Raw genomic sequence first — 19,623 nt, forward strand, 5'->3', positions numbered from 1 at the left:
GGCCCTCGAGGGCCTCACAGTGGGCTCCCTGGAGAGGAGACTGCACCTGTGTGCTCTGTAAGGGAAATTACGGGAGCCTCTGAGCAGCTGAATGGCGGGGCCGAGCTGTTCTTGGGGATCATTATTCTCGCGGCGAGTCAGGGCCACCTCTTGCCAGCCTGTCTGCAAAGCTGAGCCCCAGCTCTGGTCCTCGCTTCCCTCCCTCACCTCAGTGGGCTGGGTGGGGGCTGGTCCTGAAGGCACACGCAGGTGCACTCTGCCCTCTGTTGCTGCTGGGCTTGGTCCAAAGTGCAACCTTGGCATTTTGTGCTCAGAAGGCCCCTGGGCCTTCCCACGTCCTACAGAAGGAAACCCCAGTGCCTCACCCTGCTGGTGAAGGCGTGCCCATTGCTCTCCTGCTGCTCTTCTCCCAGTGTTATCCTAGTCTGCTCGAGGACCGGACCCCACCCCTTGTCCCTCTGGAGCTGGTCACGGGGCAGCAAATGACGCCCTTGGCACGCCAGCCCTCCCACCTCCTCGTCAGAGCCGTTCCAGGCGGAGCCCTGCCCCCTCCCTCTGAATGTTTGCCAGAGGTGTGTCCCGGGACTAACCATTGTCCATGCTCCATGTGGCCAGGGCTTGGGGACCCTTTATTGATGAGAAGAGTTGGGGAAGGGAGGTGTGGAGTCCTTGTGCTGCTCCAGGGACCAGGGTAGCCCATTTGTGGAGCACTGGCCACTCCAGGTTTTCCAGGCCACCCTGAGTCAGGAAGAAGTAGCTTTTGCCGCCATGGTGGCCACCTCACAGTTGGTCACACAGAGTGGACCTTGTGTTGGTGCTGTGGGGAAACCAGCTCGTTGAGACTGGGACCCTGTGTCCTGTAAAAATGATGTCACCTCTGAACTCACTGCGTAAAGATCCCACGAGTCAGACGCCCACGGGTCCACACTCGGGTTAAAAACCTTCACCTCTGTCCTCCGAGTTTCACTTCCTGTGCCCGCTGCTGCATGTCTTCTGTCTCCTTCGGACCATTTATTGCCACTTAACAAGTGAAGACCTGTGAATTTGCCTGTGGGTTGGAGCAGCTGAGAAGTACCCTTGGCACCCGAGGCTCCGGGTCTTATTCCCAGCAGGGGAGGTCCAGGATGGCAGCAAAAGCCAAGCTGCACTCCCACAAAGTCTGCCTTTCCACACTGCCCCTCCCACCAGGGCAGAAACCGGGCAAGCTGGGCAGGGTCTGGTGCGGAATTCAGGGGCCACACCTGGGGTCATGGCAGAGAAGGAGCCTTCCACAGCCTCCTGCCCCAGCTCGGAGCTGCCGCCTCTCTCACTCCCCAGGGAAGGGTAACAGATGTTAAGGGTGCAGGACTCCGGCCCCCCAAGAAGCCACTGTGTAGGTCAGGCAGCTGCATGGTGCTTTTATCGCTGTGGCCCAGAGGACAGGATGCCCCAGGATGCACCTGCTTCTGAGGCGATGAGGAGCACTCTCTGTTTCATGATCATTTGTAAGTTTTATTTTGTTGTTTGAAAGAATGACAGAGTGGGGGAGACACACACACACACACACACACACACACACAGATCTTCCATCCTCTGCTTCACTCCCCAAATGGCCACAAACAGCTGGGGCTGGGCCAGACTGAAGTCAGGAGCCTGGAACTCCATCTGGGTCTTGCATGTGGATGGCAGCAGCCCAGGGGGTTGGGCCATCGCCAGTGCCTTCCCATGCACATTAGCAGGGATCTAGGTGGGAAGCAGAGCAGCCAGGAGTTGAACCGGTGTCATGTGGGACGCTGGTGTCCACAGGCAGCTTAACCCGCGGTGCCACAATGCTGGCCCCTATGGTAATGTTAAACGTTACCTTGATCATCTGAATAGTACAGCTTTGATGTGTCAAGTCAGACCTAGGCATTGTACTTCATTTCTGTGTATTTTAGCCCAAAAGTTGGGGTTCAGGGGATACATTTTAGCCACCAAATGTTGCTTGGTCCAATGTAGTGAAGTCTGTGCCACGAAAGGACTGTCCCTGCTGGGCCTGAGCTCTTAGCTGGGATCCACAGGGTGCTTTCTGCGTGTGCCCTGCTTGCTTGGGCGTGAGCTTTGTAAATTCTTCAGAGTTCGTGAGAGATGCGCATTATGAAGTTGGGCATGGATTTCAAATTTTTTGTACTACAATAGATTTGTCATTTAATTCCATTTTCCACAGACTTTCTGAAATACAATGGAAGATGTTCAACCTTCACCATCAATTTCAGCTCATCACCAAAGCAAGTGCATGTTCAAAATGCCACAGAATAAGACTTAAAAATTTTAATGTGTCTAGGGAACTCGTTTATGCTTCTGCAAATAGAGCAAGTGCCTCACCGTGTCACCTCCCTGGTGTAATTACTACTGAGATACTCTGGGCTCTTATTTGATGCAAAGTCTTCCAGCCCAGGCGGGTCCCTGACACATCACAACTCCCCGCAGCCTGTCTCAGTGCCTGGTGGTCACGTGTGTCCTGTGGCCCTCAAGCAGGGAAGTCGCCATCACACACAGTGACAGTTTCCCCTAACGCCATGCTGGGACCTCAGCTGCTGTGCTGGGGGGTGCCAATCGAGACAACTGCGGCATGATGGCTTCTCCAGGTCCCTGCGCCCAGTCAAACCCCCTGGGTGGTTCTGGGAAGGCGTGGAACTGGGCGTAGCCCTGGCCACTGCTCCTCATGCTGGACACGGGCAAGCCCGCCAGGCTGCCAGCATCACAGACCCAGGAAGCAAACTGTTCCGGGAGGGAGCTGAGGAGCGATGCGAGGTCTTCGAGGAGGAGAGAAACCGTGACCTGGTGCTCACTAGGAAATGAGAGTGAGCAGGAGCAGAGAACCAGTGGCACACAGAGTGTGGACGGGACACTGGCATCCAGGCCGCCAGTCTCCAAAGCCCGGCCGCCGGCCTGTGTGACTGCCCCGTCCAGCGCGGCCTTCGCCTAGTGCTCTGCCTTCTCAGACCCCGGGCCGGCCTTGGTGCAGCAGTCACTCGGCACTCCCTGGTGCCTCGCTCTTCAGGCTGCTCAGAGGAGCGCGTTCAGTTCCTAGGGAGGGTGGGTGGTGGCTGCAGTGAGCTGATTCCCACCCCCAGATTCTTGCCCGTGTCTTGCACTGAAAGGCTCTGGGGAGATAGACGCCCACTTATGAGATTCGTGTGGGATTTAAATGCTCCGTACTGTGTGTTGTTGAGGCTGGTATGGCAGTAAGCGCTTAGCTTAGCTTCTGGTATCCTTTTAGCTTTTGTTTATTTTCTAATTCATTTGAGTTGGGGAAGGGGAAACTGAGATTTTGCATCTCTCATCTTCCATCTGCTGGTTCACTCCCCAGATACCCAGAATAGCCAAGGCTGGGCCAGCCTGAGGCCAGGAGCGAGGAGTTCAGTCTGGGTCCTCACTGTGAGTGTCAGAGACTGAACCACTTGAGCCGTCGCCAGCTGCGTTAGTGCGTTAGCAGGAAGCCCAGGGCAGAGGAGAGCAGGGCTTTAGCCCAGGCGCTCAGAGAGGGTGCAGGCATCTCCAGTGGCATCGCAACTACTGCAACAAACAGCTGCCCCTTTCAGTCCTCGGTTCTACATCACTTTTTTATTCTGCAATAAGAGAGTGAAGAGACACTTCTATGAGAAACACAAAAGCCCGGAAGCCAGGGAGCTGACTGGCCTGCAGCGGGCACGACTGGCATGCGCTGGGACAGCCCAGCACGGCTTCCTGCAGAGTGTGCTCTGGGCACGGTGCTGGCAGAGGGCCTCTCTTGAGGGGAACACGCCGTTTCATGCCTTGTACTCAGAGGAGGAGGGGGACAAATGCCATCTCCATTGGCACTGGTTTTTATTGCTCACTTTCACCACAGGCAGGGCTTTATCTATTTGTTGTTATTTTTTGGTTTACTTGGTTTTTAACATCTCCGCTGGTGGCGCTGAGTGAATGAATTGATCTTCAGAGAATCCTAGAGGATGGATGTAGCTTTGCAGTGGGGCCTGTGAGGTGTCCTTCCACAGTCTGTACTGTGCCCAAGTGTATTTCTTCAGCAGGAAGGAACCACAGCCCTAGCAGCAGATGCTCAGGAGACCGCCCTCAGTCTGCCCCAAGGCTGCTGGTGGGCAGGCCCCATCTTAGAAACAGTGGCACTGATCTTCCGGTCACGAGTGCATCGCTTTGCACACTGTTGACATACAAGCGTGAGTTGGTATGAGTTGCACTGGTAATGGGTTAGGACATCTTGGGGGGTTAGGAAGAAGGGGACGTGGCCGCAGCATGAAGTCCTGGTGCTGGTGGAGAACACAGCATTGCAGGCTCAGCCAGAGGAGCTGTCAGGACACTGCCATCCAGTTGTAGGCTGTCAGCTTTTCAACAGGTCATCTAACACCGACATGGCATGTGCACCAGTGACAGCACAGCCTGAGATGCTGTGCCTTCCACGTGACTGGGAGCATAAAGCAAGACAATGAACGAGACTCTGAAACACCATCACTGTGATGATGATTTTTATTTTTGCTGCCTTTTTTCCCCATTCCTTACACCTAGAAGTCAGGGTGGAGCCTGGTTGCCTGCTCTGACAGACAGTGGTGCCGCATGGACATACATGGATTGATACCCTGGCTGAATCAAAATAAACATGGGTCCTTCCCCCCAAGGGACTCAATGCTGGTCGTGCTGAGGACGTCTGTGGCCACTGCTAACTGTCCAAGTGCGTCCGGTGCTTTTGTTCCTGTTGCAAGAATCCTCTTAAGCACTCAGCTGTCCCCTCGCAAGGACCAGCTCGTGCATCAGTCCTCATTGCGTGTTCGCAGCCCTATAATCCAATTAATAATTTGGGTTTCAGCAAAGTTTCAGATGAGACAAAAGAGCCCATTTGAATTCTTGAAGAGTTGCAAGTGTTTGATCAGGTCTGCACTTTGTGCTCGGTCCCAGCCATTTCAGCACACAAAGCTGTCTGTCTTCCCCGGGACGGAAGAGCTCATTGTTCATTGTGAGCAGACAGCAGCCGCGGGATGTGCATATATCAGCATATTCAGTGGCAGGCACAGTCACTGCAGTTTGACATCTCAGTCAAGTTTGTCTTGAATCTGGCAAAAATAGAAGTAGCACAACCCGCCTCCCCCGTTGCCAAGGAGAGCGGCCCTGCTCTTCCCAGGCTCACCTGACACAGGGATCCTCCTGCACGGCCCAGCACGCAGGCAGCACCGAGGGAGAAGTGAGTTAGGTCCTCGTTTGTTTGTTAGTGTGTGGGAAGCGCAGGCCAGAGTCTAGCGCCTGGATGCTGCGTAAGTTTCAGTGTCCGTCCTCTGCCGGGTTTCCATTGCAAGACTGACCCTGCGTGTGTGTGTCTTCTGCAGTGTGTGAATTCTGCTCGTGTTAACTTCTTCAGAGACCCTGAGAGGGCAGCATTAGCCTGCAGGGATTGAAGCTGGAGCAGGAAGAGGGCCATGGGCAGCCAGGCCACCCATCAGGCCACCTAGCTCCATGCCTGACTCAGGAGAGGTAAAGCCTGTGTTTGATCAAGTTCCTGTTCCTGGGCGCAGAAGTAGATCTCTAGATCCCCATGTTTAACCTTTCAATTAAAGAAAACTAAGAATAATTATTTACCAGTTCTTCGGGTTTTGTCTTATTTTCTGCTCTAACGAATGTGAGTTGAGTATTTGTTCATAAAATGATGAAAACTTGGATCTGACCACTTAGGTATGTGAAATGGGAGCATACAGGAAATCAAAAGGGATTTCTACACATTTGCCTGACGTGAAAGTACCCAGAGAGGAAGCAGGACCCAGAGAGAACACAGCGGGACAGAGGCAAGGGCAGAGGCAGAGGCAGAGGCAGGCAGCGGCCATCAAACAAAAAGGAGAAGGGAGCTTGAGGGTGGGGCAGAGCAGGGATGCCGGTGCCGGCACCGGCACTGGGCAAAGAGCAGACGCAGGAGGCCACCGGCGCCAGCCTGTTACTGGGGACCCAGGTGTCCCCACCACCCCACTGTGAGGACCGTGTGGCTTGGCCAGCAGTTGTGGACAGGGCCTGGTGGGTCCTTGCTGTGAGCTCACTGAGATCTGAGGAGAGGCACCCCTGTTCTAGGCGCTCTGAGGGTGCAAGTGGAAGCAAGCACGTGTCTGCATTTTCTCCCTAAGACGTTCTAAGAATACCCTCGCGTCTCTGAGCCTGCCCACCTCCCCACACCGCTGACTTCAGACACATGTTTTCAAACCGTCACCCTCCTGAGAAAAATAACCCCTTATTACTTGGACGCCTGTGCCTCATTTGCACGTAGTTTCCGAGGTGGGAGACAGTGGACTGCAAACCCAGGGCCATGGAGAGAGACAGCTCGCGGCTCATGGTGCTGGGACTCCGACAGGGTTGGTCTCCCGGTCACTGCCTGCGCCAGCCTGGACGCTGGCCCTGCAAAAGCATAGGAGTGTGCCTCAGAAACCCCCGTGAGACCCAGGGACCCTGCCTCTGTAGGAGACGGCGAGGCAGTCGCCAGTGAAATCTGTGAATTCAGAAATCCGATGGATGTTTACGCTTCCTTCCTTGAAGGCCTTTATGTTGAAATACGTTAGTTTTACTTCTAGTAATTTGTAAGAAGTTGGTGTTCACCAAAGATTGTTTGCACAGAAGTAGTTTCGGTCCCTGAGTTTGTTTCATCTTGTTTTGAGTTTTTCCCTGACAGGAGAGCAGACTGCACCATCCCAGCGTTTTGTTTCATAATAATAAACTGACTGCAGGCCAGGTTAAACACTTGGGAATCACTCCAGAGTCAGTGACAGACCCAATAGTATTGATTTCCCCCTCTCCTTTAAAGTTAATTAAAAGGACACACTGATTCAGCAGGCTGTGGAGAGCCACCTGGTGCCAGGGTGTGCGCTGGGATGTGCAGGAAGCCTTTGGTGGCACAGGAGGAGGTCATGGGGGGACTGGATCCTTCACCAAAGTCTCAAGGAAAACTGCGACCGGGCCTGAGCCCTGGTCAGAGGGATGCGTTAGTCAGCATCGCACAGATCCAAAGGAAAGCGTCACTAGCAATTCAGACGCTGGAGTTGCCACGCCCACTGATAACTCGCACTGGAAAGGGAGAGGTTCAGCAGTGTGCCCTCTTCACAGCTTCGTGGAAGTACAGGAGCAGATGGAACTGCCAAGGCCTCTCCTCCCGCGGACAGCCATGGGGGCCTGGGCGTGGCCTCCCACCTGCTGCTCCCTGGGACAGGGACCTCCATGTGCCTGGCAGGGCCCCTCCTGGCTCCTGGGGCTCTTGGCTGCAGAGCCACTGCCCAGAGATGTGCAGCGGGGAGGTTGTGACCCACTCTGTCACCAGACGGAGCCCCGATGTCCTCTGCCCCAGCCGGACCCCAGTCTGCAGCCTGGAGATGGCTCAGAATCTCAGACTAGACCCTGGCCCTGCCCAGGGCACTCTGGTGACCCCTCCTCCCAGGGTTGAATGCTGCCCTGGAGGAAGTGTTCCTGTTCTTTTTTTTTTTCCTGGAAAGTACGTTGAATGAGAGTTTACAAACCACTGTTTCTGTTTGTGTCTTCCTGGAAGCTGCAGTTCACCATCACAAAGGCATCCTCAGGGTTTCAGATTATTCGCTTATTTATTTCTGCAAGGAGGGGACAGAAGTCTTGCATCTGCTGGTTCACTCCCTGATGGCCCCAGCAGCCAGGCCTGGACCAGGCTGCAGCCAGGAATCAAGTGTCCCACGCAGGCATCCCACTCGGGCGGCAGGGACCCAAGCACTTGGGCCATTGCCTGCTGCCTCCCAGGAGCTGGAACTGGTGGCAGAGCTGTGCCTGGAACCCAGGCACTCCCATATGGGGTGTGGGCGCCCCTCTGGGCCACACATCTGCCCCTGCACAGGCGTCTGAATCAAAATTCACCTCTGCCCTAAAGATCCCAGAGACAGATTTTACTGAGAGCTCACTGGGTGATCCCATACGTAACCGTGTCTCCTGTGGACTTTCACTGTTGGGTGGTGGCGATTTTTGTACTTTTATCTCCTCAGAAAGGAATAAGACTTTTGAGTATAAGATCCAGCTTTTTCCACCATGTTCCATTGTACAAGGGGCTTTAAAAAGTTCTTGGATAAGACGCATTATCTTTGTACAATGTAGTTTTATTTGAGACATTCAGAGATGATGCAGTGAGTACTCCCATGTGCTGGTTCACTTCCCAGCTGCCTGCCATAGCTGGGGCTGGGCCTGGCTGAAGCTGGGTGCCAGGGACGTCCTCCAGGTCTCCCACATGGGTGGCAGGGACCCCATCCCCTGAGCCATCTCCCCTGCTGCCAGGGTCTCACTCCCAGGAAGCTGGCGTCAGGAGCCGGCGCCTGGGAATCCAGCCCAGCAGACAGGGCCCTGCGGGAGGCTCCCACGTTCTCACTCAACTTCTACTTTTCCACAAAGCTTTCGAAGCCCTCTTGTCTCTGCCGTCAGCGGACATATACTAAATGTTTCCTGAGAGATGCGTGTCCCAGCTTGGGAATTGTGGGTTCCCGCCTGTGTCTCAGACTAACATTGAAAGCAGTATCGTCACACCTACAGCTGGTCCTCAGCTCTCCTAGGTTTAGCCATTAGGATGCGGTGGGGCCCAGCCCTCCCAGGGTGTCCAAAGGACATGTGCTTTCCTCCGGCCACCCTGGGAGGGCCACCTGCTCCCGCTCAGTTCCTCTCTGCTGATCATGAGGGTGTGAACCCTGATGCTGTGGGGGCGGGGGGCGTCTGCTGAGTGGGGGCGCATTCCCTCTCCCTTGGTATAATCCCTGGAGCTGCTGTGAGCAGAGGGCAGTGGAGGGCACGGGGAGGTGTGCCATGTCATGAGTGCCGAGACCTGGCCCACGTGGTGTCCCTGCACTGTTCCCGGTTGTTGGGGATGTCCATGATGGCTGCTCAGCAAGGCAGGAAGAGGACACCCAGCACCTCGCCAAGGTGCCCTGGGCAGGCAGAGAGCCTCAGCTGTGTAGCTGGGGTGCGCGCAGCTAACATGGGGCCGGCTTGACTTTCCCACAATTCCCAGGCCTTAAAGCGTGCACAGGCAGGAAGACCCAGGTGGCTCTAAAGGGCATTCCATGTCCTGGGGAGCAATCCCTGGAGGGAGCGGACATGACTGGCCACTGTGGCCGCTGCCCCTGACGAGCGAGGATGGTTTGCAGTTCTGTGGCGGGGTGGTGGCTGTGGCCTGGGGGTGTCCCATCTGGACTCGCTGTCCACACAGAGAGGCCTGCTCCCGAGGACGCTGAGTGCAGGGCGTCCTCAGACTGAGGGCCGGTACCAGCCTCGCCCCGGAGGAGGAACCATGCCCCTGCCTATGTCCTGCCCACCCTGCCCATGCCCTCACTGGTCTCCCCTTCTGTCCTGGTGTCTGTGACATCAGCGAGACAGCATTTCTAGGGAAAATATGTGTGTCTCCCTAATGCAACACCAACATGGCAAGGTAATAACCATACAGCAGGCACCCCAGTATTAATCACAAAGCTTTTAATTTTTTAAAAAATCTCATAAACCAAAAAAAAGCAATTACCACACAAAATGGACATAATTATCCCTGTGAATTATATGCCTTCTTGCAAACTTTTCAAAAAGTCATCAAACGGCATGGTCACGGTTCGCCCTGCAGGACACCCTTCAGTCAAGGACTGGTCTCTTGCTCCCCTGGGTCCAGTGTCCGGAGTGGGCCAGGACCTGCACTGCCCTAGGGCCACCCTGGGGCTCCTCCTGTCCGGCAGGTCTTTCCCCTTGCCCTCTCTCCCCACATGGGAATGTCTGTGCCCAATGCCAGTCCAGTCTATGCCTCCTCTTTCTGAGCTCCCACACACCTGCTCCCAGACCTCGGCACTTGGAGCCCAGCCTTTCTGATGCAGGGTGCCGTAGCTTCCACCCAGCCCAGCCCCTCTCCCCCTTACACCCCCGGCAGGTTTATTTCTGCTGACCAGGCTATGCTTGGATGGATCTGCCCCCTGAATTCATGCCTGTTGGGGGCTGTATCCCTGCCTGGAGCGCTGGCTGTGTGGGCCAGGGCACGATGCAGGGTGTGTGCCAGGCCATGTGGGCACCTGCTGCAGCTTCCTGGATGCTCCTGGTGTCCTCAGGGGAGATGGTATGGCGAATGGGAGCTCACCCCTGCGGGGTAACTAGTTAAGGTTCACCTGTGACATAGAGAACCCCTGCCAACAGCGGCAGAGGTGAGGTCAGGCACACTACATCAGCTCGAGTTTCCTTTGAGAAGTGGAGACAGTTCCTCGTCTAGCGGCCACCCCTTGCCTTCGCTTTTCCATGCACACCCCTAGTCTCCATCCTGGCTTTGCCAAGGCTGCTGCCCTCAGATGCACCCTGTGCAGGACGGAGATGAAATTTGACTTCACGGGATGCTGTGCGGAGCTCGAGTGAAACTCAGGTCCTCTCTGCTCTCGCCAGCTCGCTTCCTCCTTCCTTTTCAAATTGAAGTGCAAGCAAGGATGACCGGGCTTCCACTGTGGCGCCTGAGCACGGGTCAGAGGGCTCTGGCCGAGGCGGGAATCCCTGTCGGTGACTGAGGCGTGCCTTCCACGTCAGAGCCGGTCCCCATGACCACCTAGCTCCTCTCCCAGCACGTGCTGCCCGAGACCCTGGTCTGAGGGGAGCCTTCCCGCGGAGAGCTGCAGAGGCCCAGTGCACGGAGCTGGGTTTCCTCTTCTCCCTCTTTCCGTGGCTGCATATTCAGCTCACAGCCGGTTTAGTCCCACCGGAAGCTCAGGGACCGCCTCCCCCAACAGCCATGGCTGCCTCCGCTCCGCACGCTTGCCAAGGAGGAGCAGGTTGAGATTCTTGGCGCTAAGTCTGAAGGAGCCTGAGTTCCCGCCAAGCGTCTCCTCCCGAATCCTTCCTGTCGGCTTGTGCATTTTAATAACTGACTGCAGAGAAGCAGGGAGGAGCCAGGCGGCGGGTCTGGCACCTGTGGGCTGGTGCCCCGACCCCGGATCCCCGTCCCCAGGCTGAGGGACAGGTGCAGGTCCTTTGTCCTCTGTCCGGGTGTGGCGTTCCCTCGCATAGGCGCCCTGTCTACGGCAGTGGCCCCTGCCAGGCACAGGGTCCTTCCCCGCCCGCCATGTCCAGCCTGGCTCCGCTCTTGGCACACCTGCATCTCCAGCTGTGTGCTCCAGCCAACCCAGAGGGGATGGGGCCGTGAGAGCCTACTTCTGTGATACCTGGGCTCTGGTGAGTGCTCCGAGGAGCACTTGGCAGGCAAGCCCTCAAAATGTGGGTGATTTCTCCCCTTCCTTGGCATCTCCCTCCCTGCCCCCTGGACACAGAGAAGGGAGCCGTGGTGCCAGCTGTCCTGGCAAGTGTGACCATGCTGCTGGCATGGAATCCCGTGGACATTGGAGGGCGTTGGGCTGGTACACTCTGTTCCTGCAGGCTGGGCCGTGAATCTGGTGCCCCCACCTGCTGGCTGTGCCACTGGGGACTTCAGATTGTCCCTGTGGGCAGGATTCACAGGAGAAGCAGGGACAGATAAGGAGGGGGCTGCTCCTTGCTGAGCCTTGCCCAGTCCCTCTGTCCTTCACCTGCCGCCCTTTCTCCCCCAGACTCATCCTTGTCTCACCGACTTGAAACCATAAGAAGCAGTGTCGGTTAGGAAGACCAGCTTGTTGGCTGTAATCCACCTGATACATTAATTCAGGGGAAGCAGATTTTTTGTGTGAGACTGGAAGGCAGGAGGACATTGTGGTTTATTTCAATTACAGATGTAAACCTGCTCTTTGCAGGACGTGAGCAGTGTGCGGTGTTTTGAGGCCAGGGCCAGGAGGGACCCTGCACCCTGTACCTGTGGAGGACCCCACCTGACCCTGCCTTGCACATCTCCACCTCTCAGATTTGCAGGGTCCTTACCAAGATGTCTGTCACTGCTGAGGGCAATGTGTACACGGATGAGAACGAGACAGTGAGAAATAAGAAGATGCACCCCCAAATTCCTTATGTGGACAAACGTGAGGCTTTTGTGCATTGGTTAAGGATTTACTTTCAGTTCAGTTTTCACCTGAGACTTTTGGGACAGAATCGCTGCATGTCCAGACCACGGGCTCACAGCTGCACCTGCAAACAGCCGCACGCAGCCGTCTGAGCCGCTGCCCTGCGCCCTTCCCCTTCCTGTTCTCGGTCACCGTGTGGGTGCTTCCTGCACCCAGGGACAGCAGAGTCCTCATCTGCCCTGGATGTACCATCCCTCTGCTCACTTTAACTCCAGTTCCGGCTCCACACCCACAGGGGGCAGCAGAGAACAACTCAGGTGCAGGGGCTCAGCCTGAGGGCCTGCAGCCTGGACTCGGGCTCCCTCCACACTGCGTGGGGCTCTGAACGGCATCCGGCAGTGCAGAGCCCGTCCGCCAGTCCATGCAGGTGCTGTCGGGCACTTGCTCTGTGCCCCTGGAGTCACTCCATTTATGTTCTGGGAGAAGCTGCGGCGGAAGCTAGCAGGATGCTTATGGAAATACTAGACGCTGTAGGTGTTCCCTGAGACCGTGACTGTAGGTCTGGCCCAAGCCTGGGGGTGCAAGCTCTTCTGGTTCAAGAGCTGGTGCCGGGCACCACAGAGAGGGGGCACGGCTCGGCAGCAGCTCTGTCCACCCAGACGTTGTCAGCCTTTGGCCACAGCGCACCCATGCCATGCACGAACTCAGCCAGAGGCACTGTGCAGGGGGCTGGGGCCAAGCGCAGCCGCAGGCAGTGGCGCCCCTGCCCTGCTGGGGCAGACATGGCCCCGAAGGGGTGGCCAGCTCGTGCCCATCACCTGAGGACCTCCTACTCTAAGCTACAGGGAGTGACAGCTGCTGGATTAAGTCTCCTAAAGTCCCCCACGCGGGGGACACCCAGTCACAGGCCCGCACGTTCAGGACACTGCCACCTCCTGTCAGGAAAGGGTTTTAGCACACATCACACATCCCTGGTGTCAGAAGCGGGAGGCGGAAGAGCCGCCCCCAGACCTGGTAGCTGAAACCCAGGAATACCCACTCCCCCAACCTTCAGTCGTCCTCAGCTCCTGGGCCGAGCTGCACTTGCGCTGTGTTCTAGCTTCCTGCGCTGGCTTCCTCCAGACACACAGACGTCACTGAGTCAATGCGGGCCCAGGCACCCCGGATGCGAGTGGAGCTGGAATGATCACCTTCTCACTCCCTGCCTTGCTGGCGGGGGAAGGGCAGGTGTGGGGCTCTTGCAGCTGGGCTCGCTGGTCCCAGCTGGGCACCGAGTGTCAGCTGGCTCCTGGGAAGCTGTGCGCCGTCCACAGGTTTCCTCTGCCCCTGAGGATCCTTGGCTCTGCACATTGGAGTCACCTGGGGAGATTTAACAGAAACACTGGCACGGGAGCTACAGCCCAGGCCAATTAAATCAGCCCCGCTCATGGGTTCCAGGGGTCTAACAGTCACAGACTGTCCCTCTTCTGCATCAGGGCTGTGAGCTACATCTCGGCCCACACTGTCTTCCTGGCTTCTCAGAGAAGGAGCAGGCCGGCGTGTGCCAAGGTACAGGGGCAGCCCGTGGGTGGTCCCTGTGGCCACTCCTCCAGCGAGTCTGGAAGGCTGTGAGTAGTTCAGTGTCAGCCCTTCCTTTCTTCCTTGCTGTCTTTATGCCTGCGCCGGCACTGTATTTCCTCGTGGGTCCTTAAACCACACAGAGTGAAGCCTTGTAGCCTGACCCTGCCATTTTGTGCATGTACGAAGCACATGGCACCCGGGTAGGGAGGCCCCATGGTGCCATGGTTCTCAGGCATTCAGATAAAGAACTTTTTCAGTGAAGGCAGAGCAAGACCCAGCTCCCCAGGCTGGCGTGGAAGCCACGGCCCCAGGCCTTCCCCAGCTTGGCTCTGCCCATTTGCCTTTAGATGCCGCCTGGTTTTGTTTGTTCTTAAAGACTTATTTCAATTATTTGAGAGACAGAGTTACAGAGAAGAGGTAGAGACAGGGACAGGGACAGAGAGAGAGAGAGAGAGAGAGAGAGAGATCCTCCATCTGCTGGTTCACTCCCCAAACGTCCGCAATGGCTGGAGTTAAGCAAATCTGAAGCCAGGAGCTTCCTCCAGGTCTCTCACAAGAGTGCAGGGGCCAAGGACTTGGGCCATCCTCCACAACCTTCCCAGGCATATCAGCAGGGAGCTGGATCAGAAGTAGAGCAGGGACTGGCGCTGTGGCGTAGTGGGTAAAGCCTCTATATGGGCACCAGTTCAAGTCCCGGCTGCTCCACTTCCGATCCAGCTCTCTGCTATGGCCTGGGAAAGCAGTAGAAGATGGCCCAAGTCCTTGGCCCCTGCACCGGCATGGGAGACCTGGAAGAAGCTCCTGGCTCCTGGTTCCTGGCTGCTGGCTTTGGATCAGCCCAGCTCTAGCCATTGCTACCAATAGTGAACCAGTGGGTAGACCGCTCTCTCTGCCTCTCCTTCTCTCTGTGTAACTCTGCCTTTCAAATAAATAAATTGATTGTTTTTAAAAAGTGGAGCAGCCAGGACTCATGGGGTGCTGGTGCTGCAGGCTGGGGCTTTAACCTGCTGTGGCACAGCTCCGGCCCCAGCCACTGAATTTTGTCCAGTCACCATTGATGTGGCTTTGGGGCACAGCACAGCACAGAGACAGCGGCTCAGGTTCTAGACCCGAATCCCGACCTTGGGCTTCCACTCACTGCTCTCAGCCAGTTGCTGTCCTTGGGGGTGGTGTGGCTGACATCAGGAGCCCCCCACAGTGTGTTGTGAAGTTGTGAGGCTGGGTTGCCATGGTACATCAACACTGGGGCTCACCCTGGGGCCCACCCTGCCTGGGAGGTCTCCCCGGGGAGCGTGCGCTCCGCCTCCCTCCACCCCAGGGACCTGCCTCTGCTGCCGCTGGCACCGCAATGCAGGTGCACTGAGGTCGGGATTTCTGGCTCCGGAGACTGCTAATTGGAGCCGTATCTAAGGCTCTGTTCCTTCCCCTCAGACAAAGCGAAGAAAGTGACGTCCTGTCTCCTTTCAGAGCACCTGGCTCCACCTCCCCTGCCTGTTAGCCCGCAAGGGCCCCCGAGGGCAGAGCATCAGACAGGGCAGGAGGGCGGCTGCCCACAGGAGCAGTACCCATGGGTGGTCAGGACGTGGGCCCCTGGTGGCTGGAGGCTGTGACTGGACGTTCACAAAGTCCAAGAGGCCTTTGCATTTACTTCCCAAAGCCCAACTTTTCCACAAGGCACCTGTGAAAATTAGCTCACCTATATGAAACCAGACTGGCCTGAAAGAACTGGTGATAAGCGAATAGAGCATTTTACAACTTAAGAGGAGGAACCACTGCACCACCACATGCTTGAAGTGTGAAGGAAGACAGAACCCTGAACCATGGTGGGTGAATACACAGACGTGTGGAAGAGGCGAGCTGTCTGCGCACATGCGGGGCCCCAGGCGAGTCCTGGTGTGAGACGGGCTGGGCTGTCCCGGGAACAAAGGCCTCAAGCCTCCTGGTGTGGCCATCGAGGACTCCACCTGCCTCTGCCGTGAGCCACAGGGAGGCAGGTGGTGAAGCAAGCCCTTGGCTCTGTTGGAACCGCGATCATCTTAGGATGAGACGGGACACTGCCTGCTTGTGGAGAGTGCAAACCCAAGCTTCCTGAGAGGCTGGCCAGGGCTTTTGCTGCTTTGCAGCAGGAATGCCTGCGTGTGAGTGTGTGTGTGTGTGGCTCTGTTCTGATTCCGGCCCCGGCACAGCTCACTGTGGACAAGTGAGACCCCGGGCCAGCACTGCCCAGCAGCTGGGGAGCGAGGGGCAGAACTACACACAGGAAAGTGCGTGTTCCAGTAATACCAAAAGCAATAAGCAAATGAGGTCAGCGTTACTGCAGTCATCAGATTTAAAGTATATTGACAGGTAACCTATATGCAGTGATGTGTGAGTCATTTGTGTTCTGTTTCCCAAACTGTGGTGATATCTGATGTGTGTCTTACTGAAAAATAGCCCATCTCCAATTAAATCGGCCGCACTGAAGTGCTGCCAGGGTGCTGCAGGACGGCTGCGGGTGGGCGACAGCGAGCAACGCTTTGCTACGTTCTGCAGGATTCTGCTGTTGTCTGCGGACGCGATGACTTTTAAAACAGGAGCTTTAATTGCATTGGAATTGGGGTGGGGAGTTTGAGAACACATGTCAAGAACTTAGATTGTCGAGATTCAAATCCAACTCTGCTACTTACAAACTGAGTAGCTGTGGGCTAGCTCTCCAGCATCTGTGTCTAGCTTTGCTGGGGCCAGTGAACCTCACTTGGCACATAGTCAGTCTCTGTTTTCAGATCACTGTGAATGGTCCCTTTCTCCAGAGCTGAAGGAAAATGAGATGTGGCTGGCGGTACCTGGTCTCTGCTGAGAAGGCTAAAGAAGGGGCCAGTATTTGTTCTGTTAGGGTGGGTGCACTCTACCCCATGAGAGTTTTTGCCACCAGGCCTTGAGTTCAGATACTGCTCTACTTAAACCTCCGCTCTGATGCATTCCAAGTCGGAACTGAGTTGTGGAGATGGCCTGGTTCGCTGAGTTTGTTTCCATGGAGAGGTTGGCACTCCACTTCTGCCTACACAGTGGAGACATCCATGCAGAACTGTTGTGGGAAAGACAGTATAAAATAGCGGCTATAACCAGAGGCTTGGGGCAGGTGTCTGGTGCAGAGGCTAAATTGCCACTTGGTGCACCTGTACCCCACACTGGAGTAACTGGGTGTGAGTCTCAGCTTCCCTTTGGATTCCACCTTCCTGTTACTGTGCACCTTGGGAGGGAGCAGCTGAGGTCTCAATGTGGGAGAGCTAGATGGAGTTCCTGGCTCCGGATTTCAACCTATCTCAGACCTGACGGTGCAGGCATTTGGAGAGTAAAACAAAGGATGCGAGATCCCTCTCCTTCTTTGCTCTCCCTTTCAAATAAATGAAGAGATAACTAAACATAAATCTGAATATGTGTAAACTTACAAGACCAAGTTCCCTAACTCAATGAAAGTTGCAACTTGATTCCTGAGGTCAGTCTTAGGGTGTGTCCATTATCCTCACTCTACAAATGAGAATTCTGTCATTTCACTACCTCCAGTAAACAAAGTATCTATATTTCTTAGGTAGTTTTAAAAAACTAAGATGTGACTGCCCTTTACTAGTTAACAGACCTACGCCGTTTCCTTCTGCGTACCTGTCCAGGTCTTATGTCCCGTGTCTTGCACCAAGAGCCTGGTGATGCTCAAATAACTTAGTGAATTAATTTCAGTGTTTTAGAATCCAACACTGTTTTGATCACAGTTCACGAATTGCATTAGAATTTCTTGAATGTTGTTTTAAGAGATCACAATGGGCCAGTGCAGCGGCTCACTAGGCTAATCCTCCGCCTGCAGCGCTGGCACCCAGGGTTCTAGTCCCGGTCAAGGCGCCGGATTCTGTCCCAGTTGCCCCTCTTCCAGTCCAGCTCTCTGCTATGGCCCGGGAGTGCAGTGGAGGATGGCCCAAGTGCTTGGGCCCTGCACCTGCATGGGAGACCAGGAGAAGCACCTGGCGGCGGCCATTGGAGGGTGAACCAACGGCAAAAGGAAGAACTTTCTCTCTGTCTCTCTCTCTCACTGTCCGCTCTGCCTGTCAAAAAAAAAAAAAAAAATCACAATGTGACCAACAAGGAGCTGAGCAATGACAACTTCAGGTGACACAGACCTGTCCGCACCGGGCGTTCCTGTGTGAGGACAACAGGGTGGGGATGGAACTCAGAGTTGCTTTCACTGCCGTCTGTTCCTCCCGCAGTCCCCTCCCTCCCAGCCCAGGAGATGTTGGGCGCTTGCCCATCTGTGGGGAGCCGTGCAGGTGCGGGAAGCTGAGGCCAGAGGTGAGGCCAGAGGTGCCTGTGTGGCCCCAGCGTCAGTGCACATCAGCCTGATGCGCTGGTGGCACCGTTGGTGCAAGGATCTCCGGCTCTGCCCCGGTGCGAGGCTCAGGCCCGGCCTCTCAGAACCTTAGACCCGCATTCCCAGGGAGCGAGGCTGCTCCCCGTTTACTGCCATTTTCACGTACAGAGTACGATCCCAAGACCAGAAGTTCTCGTAAATGTCTCTGAGGGCCGCTTTGTTTGGCTCATTTATTAGCAATGTGGAAACCTGGTATGTGCATTACTTCTTTTAAAAGTGTACATACAGATCACTTGATTTCGAGTGCTCAAAATGATATCCACTTTCCCGTGAGGGGAATGTCCAGGAGGAATCAGTTCTCTGTCAGAAGAGATGTGTGGACCCAGCACGGAAATACTGGGGGGCCTGGGGCCTGGAGCTCGGCCTGGGAGAGAGCGCAGCCGTAATGTTCAAACGAGCTGGCCTTGAACCTCAGTTAGCCATGTTCTGTGTGGCTTCTCAGGGTTCCTCAGTCTCCCTGAGAGAAAACAGCAGAACACCAACGACTGGGAGGCCTGAGCGAGACAGCGTGAACCACGCGTGGGGCCTGCATGACGCAGTGTGAACCACAAGTGGGGCCTGCATGATACAGCGTGAACCACACATAGGGCCTGCGTGATGCAGCATGAACCACGCGTGGGGCCTGCGTGATGCAGCATGAACCAAGCGTGGGGCCTGCATGACGCAGTGTGAACCACACGTGGGGCCTGCGTGATGCAGCATGAACCACGAGTGGGGCCTGAGAGAGAGTGAACCACGCGTGGGGCCCGCGTGACGCAGTGTGAACCACGCGTTGGGCCTGCGTGATGCAGAGTGAACCACGAGTGGGGCCCATGTGATGCAGAGTGAACCACGCGTGGGGCCCATGTGACACGGTGTGAACCACGTGTGGGGCCTGTGTGATGCAGCGTGAACCATGAAGCTTGAGTTGGGCAGAGTCTGCTGCTGACCACAGCCCCCTTAGGTAGTGACTCGGGGGCTGTTGCTCATATGGCACACTTGGTATGAAGCCTTTGTGTTTTTCATTTGATTTCTGGCTTGGTCCTTACATAGGAATTGCACAGTGGATTTTTACATTTCAAAACAACTTACTTCATTGAACTTAATACATACAGAGGTGTAAATAGGACACATCGGTTCCATTTTCAGACAAGGAGAAGAGCATTTTGGGGACAGGAACACTGCTGGTAGAGTGTTCTGAGAGTGTCAAGGAAGCGTGTGGCCGGGTAGACAGGGGTGTCACCCCCATGTGGACGCAGCGCAGCCAAGCAGAGGAGGAAGTGCAGATGCTACTGGTTCCACGACACGAAACAGAACGAGCAGAACGGAGCATGACCGGCAGGCTAGGGTTTGAAACATCCCTGAACGCTCCTGGCTTCAGGAAGGGGAGACAAGTGCAGGTGGAGGGCAGGCGCATGTGAAGAGCTGAGAGCCAGACTTCGCATTTCACGTGTCTCCCGCAGGACTGCTGACCTGGCATGATGCGGCCAGTCGTTCGGAGAAGCTGAACCCGCGCAGAGGGCCTGGCGTCCCCTTCTTCAGTCACCCCAGCCTTCCACGGGAGACACGAAAAACTGCCTTCTGGCCCCGTGTTTCTTCCTTGTGCTTTTCCCTCACTGTTCCCACTGGGTGTTGTGCTGATGGAGGAGCTGGCTAGCGAGCTGGCACCGAGGGGCACAGAGCCCGGGGCCTCCTGCCCACGCCAGTGCACAGAGGCCGGGGCCTCCCGCCCACGCCAGTGCTCACACCTGCCAAGGTGCC

The 19,623-nt window shown here is 55.9% G+C and overlaps 1 protein-coding gene across 22 annotated transcripts in view; it reads left to right on the forward strand.

Moving 5' to 3' along the window:
- MYT1L (myelin transcription factor 1 like) overlaps positions 1-19,623 on the forward strand; it is a 441,118-nt gene that overhangs the window by 19,754 nt on the left and 401,741 nt on the right. The gene's annotated exons all lie outside the window — the stretch shown is intronic.

The sequence above is a fragment of the Oryctolagus cuniculus genome, chromosome 2, assembly GCF_051225735.1.
Source record: "Oryctolagus cuniculus isolate XC-2025 breed Fujian yellow rabbit chromosome 2, ASM5122573v1, whole genome shotgun sequence".
NCBI classification, from domain to species: domain Eukaryota; kingdom Metazoa; phylum Chordata; class Mammalia; order Lagomorpha; family Leporidae; genus Oryctolagus; species Oryctolagus cuniculus.